General features: G+C 45.7%; 1 protein-coding gene across 3 annotated transcripts in view; it reads left to right on the top strand.

Annotated features, from left to right (window-relative positions):
• LOC139700003 (SLIT-ROBO Rho GTPase-activating protein 1-like) overlaps positions 1–12,806 on the top strand; it is a 337,506-nt gene that overhangs the window by 38,458 nt on the left and 286,242 nt on the right. The gene's annotated exons all lie outside the window — the stretch shown is intronic.

Raw genomic sequence — 12,806 nt, 5'->3', positions numbered from 1 at the left:
GAGTGCGTTCGTCCTACCGTGTCCTGTGCGTTCGCACGTCGAAGGGGCGTTCTTTCATTTCCCGTATTGAGTTAGTTTTCCACTCCGTCCCCTGCCACACACACACGCACATGTGGGAAAAAAGTTTTCCTTTCAGTCTCCACCGCTCATTTCCGTGTGTTTCTCAGAATTCGAAAACGTGCCCAGTGCTCTTGTCGGCGGATGCATGCGGCAGGGGGGCGGGGGCAATTGCACCCTTCCCAATGGGCGTGTTCACTCCCTAGGGTTAAGGAGGGGGGGAGAAATGAGTGGGGACGCCCCCCCCACCCCGTGTTCCCCTTTTTTTTGCAAGTGGCTTAGGTGAGGGGGATGAGGGAAACATTTTTCTTTTAGCCTCCTCCACTTTCGTTGGGGCCGTTTTGTGAGGGATGCCATCGCAGGGTTCTCGTTATGTGCGTGGGTGGGTGTTGTGTGTGTGTAGGTGGGTGGTGGAGGTCGGGTCGGGTGTGACAGCCTGGACGGATGGCGGCGGCTACCTGATCGTTACATGCTCCAGACCTGCGTTATCCCATCGCGATGGCATTGGTGTGGTGGATCATCTTCGATGTGTGTAGGAGAGAGAGATGGTTCTCCGTGCGGAGCGACCATTAAAAATGTGTTTAACTCCCTTTCTCTCTCTCTCTCTATCCATGCCTTGGCCGTTTCACGTCCCACGGGCGCCGGTGATTCGAATCGATATTTCCATTTTCATAACCGCCGGAACGGATGCAAGGGATGGATGGAGCCGGTGATGCGTTTCTCCTACCTCCCCCACCTCCTCTCCCTCCCGTGGTGCACGCAGCGGCGCGGATTGGGTCGTAGATCGTGAACGTGCTGAGACCGTGCCGTGAACATGCTCTTTCGCCGCCGAATCCTCCCCTTATTTTATTTTTCACTCAGGATTTTGATGTTGCGCAAACTCGGGGACTCTTTGATAGATACTGCGCTCCCTCCTCTTTTGTATCGACTTCATGAAGAGTTAATTACCCCTTTGCAACAGCGAGTACCTCATTCTTCCTTATTGTGTTATTATATTCATTGTGGTGGCAAAGTCAGAAAGGATTGTTTGAAAAGATGGGTGTTGAGATTGGTAGAAGCTCGGGAAGAGAAAAAGGGTTCGTAATGATAATTAATGTGCACCATGATAATTCCTCGTACTTCATAATTTTATTTTATGCGACCCCTCTCCTCGCCCAAATGCTATCCATGTGTTATTCGCCTGAAAACTGCCCCATGCCACCAATCCTGAGTTGAATGTGTAAAATTTATGGGTGGAAATTTAACAAGTTCCACCATAAATAAATTCCCTAATGCGGGAGCGAAATCATGGAGATTTTTAAAACTGGCGGCATGACTTAATTTTCGTATTGGGCAGGTTGGTTTTTGTGTGATACGCATTTCTATTCTGACAATGAAAACAAACGTAACTTATCGTTCTATATAATTTTAAAAATCCAAAAAAAAAAACTTTGAGAAAATATTTGTATAGATATAAATTTTAATCAATGCCTGAAGAAAAGGGATTTATTGCGTTGTTCATCGCTGTCACTTTTAACTTGAGTTTCGCGTGTGCACTCGTCATGTATTTATTCTCTGCTCCCTAAGTTCAATTCCTGTGAAATTTAAGTTAAAAATTCTGTTGCGTATTAGCTCTTTTTGATTCTCGGTTAAAGGTCACATTTTATTTTAGTGATCACACTACCTGTTCTAAGCTTGCGCGTGCTCTGCCCGTGTTAATGAAGGAGAACTATCAATGGAACGGCATTCATGTTAAAACTCTTTGTGCTGCTTGCCGCCCGCATTTTAAACGCGCCATTTTTCACGCGATCGCGTAAAGGTCGTCAAGGTTGCATACAGCGAAGGATGATGCCTCCTCCATCACAGACGCGCTTAAGCACCGGCCCCCGCGACATAAATCGTGTGCACACGTCCCGCTTGAAGTTTATTCCCACCAACTCATACGAGGGTTCCATCGCCAGTTATCGACTAGACTTACGGTCTCTATCCTATAGAGAGAGCAAATGTGGTGGGCACGAGATTTCATAGGGACGGCCGGTCGTTAAAACGGTCGGAGGTAGCGAGCGAGTCCCTCTGGAAGACTGGCCTCGGCGAGGGGGGGAAGGGATGGGGAGAAACGCGTCTTTTCGGAATCAGACCGTGGCATCACACCCAAGGGATGGATAGAATCAACGGTTGGGGCCCTTGGTATATCCCCTTCCCCTCTATCTCTCTCTCTCTTACCCTTCACCAGCGGTGCATTCCGTACCATATCTCCCTTACCCTCCCGTACGTGCACGGCACGGACGAATTTTTGCGAAGTCGCCCTAGTCACCGTTGGAAGTCGAATCCCCGCCCGTTAAGGTGGAAAGCCGGTGCATTGACCTCACGTTGCCCTCTGCCGCGTATTCTTCCCGTCTTCGCTCGTACTGGTGATAATCGTCGTTGTAGTTAATATGCTAGCTCATATTCGACCGTGAAAATGTTTGCTGTATGCCACGCCGAAAAAGTTACGAAATTCACGAAGTTTTTCATGTCTTAAATCCTTGGTGGTATTAGCTGATCAATTACTACGTTCATCAATCTGTTTGTTGCTTGAAGGTTTTCACGAAAATTTCTTGTCATACGTTAAAATGTTAATAGTGGCGCGTTCCATTTTACGTTGTAAAAGACGACCTATGCAGAAGCGATATTCATTTAATTTTTTAAAATCACATTTAGGTGAGATTCATTCACATTGTATTATTATTCCGAGCAATAAGTAGATTACAGTATTTCAAATGAAGTCTCCTCGAAAATGATTGCTAGGTCATTACATTTCATTTTGTCTTTAATGTGAATTTGATGATAACGAAACTATGGCCCCTGACCACCTTGGCGAAGCCACGCCAACTGCGTTGTGCATATTGTGAGTATTATTACAGGCGTCAAAAGTTATCTTTTCTTAAAAGTTGCAAATATTTGCAGTTTACGATGTTTTTACCGAAATTAAAGTTTCATATTTTCTATAAACCCTCCTTCAATTATCTGTTTGTTTTTTTTTCAAATATTCCTGCCAAGTCAATGGGTGAAAATTATACCCCGAAAAGGCATAATTAATCTCTGCGAGGTTTTTACACAATATGGTGAAGGTGAATGTGAGCATTATCGTTCACAACCAAAAAAATCGGTTCCATGAGATAATATTGATTGATGACTCGTGCAAAAAATTAGTTTCGTGAGTATTCGTTGAGAAGGAACTTTCAAGGTTGTTGTTTATTTAATTTAGTTGCGATGAAATAGCGCCACATATGGAATCTAAAATTATTTACCTGGGACACGTTTTTGATCGATGAGGACGCAACATTCGTGCACTGGACTAATTTATGCATTTGCAACATTAGATGGGAAAATGTATCACGTCCTTCCATTATGAATACTGACCTTCGCGTACAGCTTTCCTCTAATGTGTATCCTGGTTCCTAATGTCAGGAGAGCTCAGAGTGAACCACGCCAAAAAAATTGGTCGTTTGCCTAAAATGGACGTTGCAAAAGTTTATTTAGTCCTCCACATAAATTAGCTGTCCACATGAGAATTGATGGTGAGCGGGCGCCGTGGTTTTCGGAAATTAACCTGATTCCTGCCCGTATGTTTTTTCCCGAAGGATTTTCCGTCGGTGAAAAATTAAGTCGTCATGACGAATCAGATACGTGCATTCCTTTTTAAGGCGGCGGACCTTTGACCAACACGGTCGTGCACTCACAAGAATAAAATCTGGATTCATATGGGGAGGGGGAGAGGCTAAGGAGGAGCCACCCGTGGCGAAACATTATGCGAGAGTGGTCGCGAAGCCTTTTAGTCTAGGACGACACCCTTTGCCCTCCCGCGCCGGGTGCGGCGGGACGGAGACGGGGAGGAGGGTCCGCCCGCACCCATGCACACGCACCCGAGGTGGGAGGGGTCGATTCCACGCCGCGCCTCGGGCGGTTGCGGTGGCGACGACCCGCACCCACCGGGGCGGTGAGGCGAGAGGGGAAGCGGGACGAGGGAGGGGTCAGTAGCCGCGGATCGGTCGACCCTCCCCCGCATCACCCGCACCCTCCCTCCACTTTTATAGACGCCCGGACGGGGCTATCTATTCCCGCCCTCCGTACATCCCCCCGCCACCTTTTCCTTCCTCCCCAGCGTTGGGCGACCTTTCCCTCCCAGCCACGGCCACTCCTCCTCCCTTCCTCTCCACCATTCCGTCTGGCCTCCCTTGCCCTTCCATTCCCAAGGTTCTCACCCCATCTGGATCTCCAATATACCACCCCTCCGCCCAGACTTCCCTTTCGGGATCCCCCTCCCAACCCACCCCGTCTGTCCTTCCCAACTCCCGCTGGTCCTCCAGGTCATAATATTTCGGGGGTTGCTGTGGTTGAGACTCCCACCGCACCCGTAGGGAGAGATAGGACGATGCTTCCTCTCCCTTCGCGTTCCCACACCCGCCTCCCATCGTTTTACGAGCTGCAGGGTTACGTACGCCCGCCTGCTCTGTCGCGAGGCCCTTCCGCTGTCTCCTCCAGTTGGCTAGGAAATTAAAAAAAGCCGAATTCGCCAGCTTGTCCGCTGCTCTACGATCGTGTCTAGGAGAAAGGTCGGTGACCTGCCGCTCGCGAAAGAATTTCATTTTACCCGCGGAGTGTTGGAGAGTGCCACATGGCTGGGTTTGTACCGTTGTTCTCTCCGTGGTTTGGTAATTATAAGGGTACTCCCAAATGTGATCCACCAAAATTTCAGAGCTATATTTCTCTCCGTGATTTAAAAGATTTTTGAATCCGTTCTGTACCATTGTCGGTAAAAATTATCAGTTATGACTGCGAATGGTTATAGGGTGCGTCCGCCACTTCCGCTCCTCATTGCTACCGCTTGTCGGAGTCAATCTGTCTCAATATGTAGTCATTTGGCCAGTGATATATTCAGAATTGTGTTATTCGTGTATTTTTAAATGGTCAAACGCCCATTCCTTGAGCATAATTCTCAGTGCGACCGAACTTTTTTTTTGAGGTTTTAGACTGATCCGGTTTTCTGCCCATTTCTCATTTTTGTTTGGGTCACTTAGAGTAACCTGTACTCCTAGTGTCTTAATTTTATCTCTACGTAAGTTTGGAGGTGGTTTTGCCGGATGCTAATCAGCGATCTTACTTACTCTGGTCTGGTGGGGTAATGTCCCTGCAGTCGCATGCGTAATATGACGATGGTTTAAGCCCCTGCCTTGCCGTAGAGTACAAACTTAGTAAAATGTCATAAGAAATGAACTTAAATAATTCAGCTAAAACCTATACTCGTATTTCGGACTGGTCAACCACACATTTAAAAATGTCACGATATAAACATCTTTGTCTCTCGTAGCAACGCATTTGCATCCTACCCTCGAATTGAAAATACATTGTATCGAATGAATTGATGCATACCTTTCACCCCGTTCCTTTTCCGGAAAGGCAGAGGTTAAAAATACTGGTTGTTAAGTTATGCAGGGAATCTTCAATCCTTCCATAATTTTCCTCCATACTTTGCATTAAACTAAGCTTACTTTAAATTAAACTAAGAAGTGGATACGATGATGTCGATGTTTTTCCCTTAATTGATGTGTTAATCTTCTGGATTCGAATTTTCCGAAATTTATTGACAACTGAACGTAATGGTGTTCGAATAAAATTTACAATGAAGTTGAACAGTATCAATTTATGCAGTATAGTCTGTCATAATGTTGATCGTCGTTTGTTCTGGAAAGTGTATTTGGCCAGCAGGGTCAAGGAAACGTTAATGAATACATTAAAAAAAAGGGTTTTAAAATAAAAACTGAAATGGTAAAAGAATTGATATTTTCAGCAGTTTATATTCCCTTTATCCATATTGTGGGTAGGGTAACCATCTCTTTTTATCTCGTGGAAAAGTCTTCTGGGTTAATTCATATGCCTGTGTTTGCAGGGTGGAGTGGATGGGGATTATCTGCTACCCCGTAATGGGCAATCCCATTCTTCGGGGTGTGTGGTGGGGGGTCGCAAGTGTTCCCTGCGGAGTTCCCTCGGTATCACGCAATCCCCTCGGCTGACGTGGGACTAATTTTGTTATCAAACGCAATGTCGCCGAGTAACTCATTATTTTGCGCAGATATAGCCGGGAGTAAGTGAGGCAACATTCACTAAAATTAATTGGGATAAGTTCAGCCGTCGTAATAAATGAGAAAACAATCAATTTTACCGGCGACCGTGTTCTTCGTTGTGGTGTCTTGTCAAATATTTCTCCTTGAGATGAAACAAATCGTCCAAGGCGAAGGATAGAGTTGTAGTAAGCAGTTTTTTTCATACATATTTTTGCCGCTGATATTGCAAGCGTTTGTTCAATAATGGCGGGTATCTACATCCTGTGTTTTCGATATTTCTCATGAGGCCGTTCCATCGTTTCCTTAAGTGCTCTGATATTAATTGAAATATATTGGCTGTGAGATGTGTCTAATTGTTTTCATTTCACCAGATTAAGTTATTTCTTTTCGCAGTTGACTAAAGGAATAAAACTCGACTTGTACTAATTAACCAATTGGCTGACGTCGGCCGTATGCTAATCTGTGTATGCTCGAGAACCATGGAGGGACGATGTATTTTGGGCGGATCCCGGATAAGCCAAAACTGATGAAAAAGGAACTTTTCGCACTACCATTAATTTAATGAAGTGATGCAATAAAATTCTCAGAATTAGCTACCAGGATACCATTTATTTGTGCTCATAGTTATTATGAGATGAAAACTGGTGATTCCTGCTTCATTTATGGAAGTGGAATATGCTAGTTACTAAATGGGTTGTTGTAATTTTGGGCGTCGGGAAGACCTTTTTAAATGCATTGCCATCCATACCATATCTATTTTCAGTGTGTACTAGGGTGTGGAATTCGGTAGCCATTTGGTAATTGCAAACCGTTTCCCATCGACTTATTTCATTTCAATTTAGCTTTTATGTACATCCCTTATACTAATTGTTTCAGTAGGGAACTTCACGGGAATTAGGAGGCATATACCCTTAAGTGACCCATTAGAACTAGGAATATGGACTTCGTTTCGCCGCTCGTCTAAAAATTTCATTCGGTCACAAGGTAGAATGTTACAGGTGCCCACGCCTCATTTTGCACCCGTGCACCGAACCTCCATCCCGAAGTTATATCCTCTCATCCCCGCGTCACAGCACTCGGCGATACGGAGAGACGACGATATCTGGTTATGTTGCGGGTTCGGCAATAATTTTCTTCTTTTATTTTCGATTCGGGCCCCGCTGCCGAACATGTCTTTTTTTCCCCCGTGGTTCATCTGCGGTCCGCAGCGGTGGTTTAGTTGAGGACGCGGGACTGGGGGAGGAGGCCGGGGGCGGGGTTTGAGCACACGAGTCAGTTAATGGAAACGCGGATAAAAAACTGAACTAAGCCCGTATGGTTGCCCGGTTCCACGTGGGCCCGGCCAGAGTTACAGAACGGAGAGGAGAGCTTGCATCAACGATGGATGTGGTGGCTTTTCCGATGACGCTTGGCGTTAGTCAGTCGTCGCGGGAGCTTTGATTCCGTTCCCGCTCTCTCAGGATACTTCAGCGACTCGGGAGGGGTCTAAAAGTGGATCGAAGTGTGCGCGCTTCTAACTGACATTTGCAGGGACTTCGATACACCGATCGATTAGCATCGGTCTTAACGTTCGGAGAGTGGCCACTCAGTCGGGAAAACCCCGGTATTTATTCGATGATTTCTTTATAAAATCGGTAAAACGGTCTTTGCGTTGCTTTTTTTAAAAAAAAAAAGCCTTGAATATGCGAATCCGGGATTCCCTATGCTCGTTTTAATTGTGGCGTGAGTTCTTGTCAAGCGTGGGCCGTACTATGTGCGGGCCGTAGAAAAAATCAAAAGTATAGCAGTAAAATAGTACAGTAGGGACTGTAGTGATACCAAATTCACCACAAGAAGTGTTTCGCGTGGTAGTGTTCCGACGTTTTTTAGTTGAATAAAGGTGGTGATCGGTTTGAGTTTAATGAGTGACTCTAATGTGTATTCAGTCGTTTAAGTTCTGAATTACCATAATGGTATCCTTGAGTGTGTCGTTCGGTAGTAGACACATTATAATGATAGATTAATAAACAATTACGAATGCGCTTAGGAAGTGAAATTGGAATGATTGGGGAAAAAATGCAAGTCCCACGAACCGAGAAGAACGGCAATTTCGTGTAATGGGCGGGAGGAACGAATGGCGCTTCACAGCGATCTGTCATTTTTGCCGCGTTACTCGCGCACCTGCAAGTACCAAGTCACACGGAACCGTGAGGATATGAGGTCGTTCCACGAAACGGAACGGCAGTAAAAAAAAGTGCAACCTTTGCACAAAAGAGGAGGTAGCATAACGTGCGAATTATCTGACGGCTCGATCGGTCGAATTCAATCAGGCAAAAATGCGAAACAAAAGAGGCCCGGGGACGGTTAAAGGGAGAATGCGGAGCGGATCGAAGGAGGGAATTTCCCCCCCTCCTTCCCTTTGGTTCTGTTTTTTCCTCTCTCTCTCATTTTTGATTCGTGTGCGTGTACGTCCAGATATATACTACCTTGATCAAAAAGTTCCCGGAATAACCACCCTGTGGCGCTCCCATCGTTCCGATTTGAGTTCTGTTTTTTTATTAAATTGGTACATCTGTTGTTGATATTCCCTTTAAATCTTAGTGTCATAACTTGACATTTGCAAAAGTTACGTAGCCAAGAGTACATCTATCTCTGTGTGTGTTGGCGATTTTTTACAATTTCAGAAATGGATTTAAATTTGCAACAACGAACTTGTATTAAATTTTGCGTAAAAAACGGATTTAGTGGCGCACGGACGTTGGAAATGTTGGAAAAGTGTTTCGGCAACGATTCTCTAAAAAAAACGGTCGTTTACCAGTGGCACGAGCGGTTCAGAAGTGGTCGTGAGTCAATCGAAGATGATGAACGCAGTGGCAGACCATCGACATCGAAAGTCGGTGAAAAAATTGATAAAGTAAAAGAAATGTTGGTCAATAACCGCAAATTAACCATCAGAGAAATAGCGGAGGACTTGAACATTGCCTATGGATCCGCCCAAGACATTGTGGTTAATGATTTGGGTTTCCGTCGTGTAGCAGCAAAGTTGGTGCCAAAAGACCTCAATTTCATGCAAAAAAGAGACCGTGTTGACGTCGCAAAAGACATGATTTGCGAGGCTGAATCCGATCCCACATTCATCAAAAGGATCATTACTGGAGACGAGACGTGGGTTTATGAGTACGACACGCAATCCAGACATCAGGCAAGTGAATGGCGTTCACCAAATGAGCCGAGACCAAAAAAACCACGTCGTTTTCAGTCAAAAAAGAAGGCAATGCTGACGGTTTTCATGGATTACAACGGTGTAGTGCATCATGAATTTTTGCCAGAAGGCCAGACAGTAAACAAAGAGTATTATTTGGGCGTTATGAGACGTTTGCGTGAAGCAATTCGCCGAAAGAGACCAGAAATGTGGGCAGAAAACTCGTGGATTTTGCACCATGATAACGCACCGTCGCACAGTGCTATCATTATTCGTAATTTTTTGACGAAAAATGCAACAAATACCAACCAACAGCCACCGAATTCACCTGATTTGGCTCCCTGTGACTTCTTTCTGTTCAATCGAGTTAAAAAACCATTACGGGGAACGCGTTTTAGCAGCCGAGAGGAAGTAATGGAAAAATCGCAGGAAGCACTGATGGACATACCGAAAACCGACCGTAACTTTTGCAAATGTCAAGTTATGACACTAAGATTTAAAGGGAATATCAACAACAGATGTACCAATTTAACAAAAAAAACAGAACTCAAATCGGAACGATGGGAGCGCCACACGGTGGTTATTCCGGGAACTTTTTGATCAAGGTAGTATTCGCGCGCATTTGTGGCGTTCCATGGCCCGGAGACATGGACGTCGGAAAAGTGGAATAATAGAAGAATAGGCGCCTTCGAAACCTGTCCGGGGGGCGGATGCTGAAAGCAAATGGACTCGTAAAATGAGAAACAAAGAGGTGGAAGAGGAGTGGGGGAAAAAGAGGGAGAGGGTTGGGGGGTAGGGGAGAGAGAGAAAAAAACGCCAATTCGAGTTGTGTACGGAAAAGAAGAATCAGGTTGGACGACACATTCTGAATCACAATGAATTTTTGGCAAGAAAATTTTACAGTAAAACCTGTCGAGTGCGGAATCTCAAATGGCCTCCTTTTGTTTCCGGGATGAGCTAGCTGGTCGAAACAATGGGAATGGATATTTATCTGTGAAAAGTGCGAACGTGTACATTTTTGTGTTAATTTGATGAATTTAAATCATGTTTTCCCCCTCTAACTTAAGGTAGAAGGTTATTCAGTCAAAGGGGTTTCGGTATCAAAACTGGTAGATGTTTACAAAACATTCCGTCAATTTAATTTACTCCCATCACTGACGGTGAATAAAATGCATATTTCTTATCATAACTGCTGCGTAGTGCGCTATCCATCCTCGTCTCTCAGGGTCCGTCTTTGAGGTTATAATACTCGATAAATAATTAAATCGTTACATATTACAGTTCCTGAGATTTCTAGCTTTCGAGAAGCTTCGAGAAGATCTCACGCAGTTCAACGATCTAGTTTAGGCGAATTAATTTTTTTCGATGTGAAATTTCTCGCCATGTTACGCCCACCGTTCGATTGACTGTTGCGACGTTTGCCGCAATTTCTTTGGATTTACAGCTTAGACCGAGTTATTCATCCTGCAGATACCATCTTTCACGGGTTTCATTGTGACAGGAAAGATATCGCGAAGGGGAACAACAGTACGGAAGGGAACTTCAGATCGAAATGTTAAAGGGCGAATGAATAAATAAATCTATACACTTCGAAGTATGTTATATTTTAGTGCTTGGATGTTGAGCTTCATGATAGGTGGGATCCGGGAATTGTTGCAGTAGTTAATCCCTGTATCCATCTTTTTCTTCCAAATTCTTCCTTGGCCAGCGGACCACTTTTAAATAAAGTATGCGTCGGAACTTGTCCACATAGAAGGGTGCCCACCATGATCATTTTATTCTCAAATAAACCCCTCTTAAATGATGTACCCGTGAATCGCGGAAGGAAAGCATTCAACATATCTTTTCTTGTATTAATGAATCAGTTGCATTGGACCAAATGAACGTGGAAATAGAATTTCAAATGAATAGTTCCCACTAGTCTGTTCCGAGTTTGGAAATGTTATACTTCTAAACGCCAACTACAAATGTAAGGGACTTTTCTTTTTTAAATTAATTTATTTTCTAGATCGTTTAATTTTTAAGGAGCTAAAGTATTGAATTAAAATAGATATAGCCATGCCTTTCATTTTTAAAAATCTTTGCAAGGAAGTCTGAAGTGGCCATTGCTTCGACCTGTCTTAGAATGGAATCCCGGAAAAACCCCGTCGAAAAAATCACGCGGCCTCCTGTAATTCCTCATTTGGCAGGTTTTACTGTGTTTATGTACTTGTGCATGAATGTATAGATGTTCGAATTGTATATATTCGAATCATGCGAGCCGTCCTCCTTGTGGTCCACCTTGCATCCGCCCGTGGGTCGATAACTGAGGCTAGCACAAAACGGCGTAGACCGGGTAACTTGTGGGGGCGAGGGAGCTTGGAGGGAAGGGAAAAGAGGAGTCGCGGGGGCAAGGAGGGGCGCGCGCGGTCCGGGACGGCTAGGAGGGAGCAGGGTCGGCGGGGCTGGCTGGCTTGCATTGCGTGTGCGTAGGGGGTCGGAGCCGAGGTGCAGGGAGGGAGCCGTGTGGAGGACAGTCGGGGAGAGAGAGAATGGGAGGGTTCGGGAGGGAGGGGACGGTTCAGGCTGTGGGTGTGTTTTGGGTGATCCCTGAGCCCGGGCGGGGTTGGTGGAGGGATGGGGGTGAGAGAGGAGTGCGGTTTAAGGAGACGTGAGGGGCGAGAGGGGGGAAAGTAGTGTGCCAGACGCGGGGGCGGAGCGAGAGATTTTTGAAACGAGAGGGCGCATCGGGATCCGGAGGAGTGCAGAGGTTGGGGTGGGGTGGGATCGGCGGATAAGGAAGGGGGGGGGGTTGCAAGAAGTTTTGTAGGGGGCGAAGGCTTCTATGGTGAGCATAGAAAGAGAGAGAGGGGGGGGTAGTCTTCCATAGGATATTCCCCTCCACCCATTCGCTGCGTTTTCAGACTGTCGGAGCAGGCAGGAAGGGGAGTGTGTATGTATAGATGTGTGTGTTCGTTGGGTGGGCCTTTTTGAGGGATTTGCTCGACAGCAGCTTGCAGAAGAGCACGGCATAGCAGGTCGTGGCTGGATGATGATGTCCTTTCTCCCTCACTCTCTCCCTCCCGTCCCAAACTTAATTTTTTTTCTCTCACTCCACAGAGGGGAGGAGAGGGATAGTGCATTTGGAGTTTTTTTATTTAACTTTTTTCCTCTTGTTTTTGTTTCTGGGTTACATGCTGTCGCATTCAGGTTACATTTTCCTCGGGCAAAGGCAACGTTGACGTCATTACTCCGCGGTCGTTCCTTTTTGGCTCCCCTCTTCTCTCCTTCCCCCTCCCCTCTCCCTCCCTCTCATCCCTTCGTTTTTTCCCCTCCCGAGTCCTCTTATCAGCCCGGCGAGTGAGCGTGGAAGAGATGGCGTGACGTCGGAAGGGAATAATTTATTCGTAGTTGGGAGAAGTAGCATGGGTGCCCTGGGGGACAGTACGACTGTCCGTCTCGATTAATTATTGATGTCCAGGGAGATATTGGGAACAGGTTTCACT

The sequence above is a fragment of the Hetaerina americana genome, unplaced genomic scaffold, assembly GCF_022747635.1.
Source record: "Hetaerina americana unplaced genomic scaffold, ioHetAmer1.1.p SCAF_10, whole genome shotgun sequence".
Classification (NCBI taxonomy): domain Eukaryota; kingdom Metazoa; phylum Arthropoda; class Insecta; order Odonata; family Calopterygidae; genus Hetaerina; species Hetaerina americana.
Note: the sequence above shows the minus strand (reverse complement) of the source record. Positions and strands in the feature narration are given on the sequence as shown.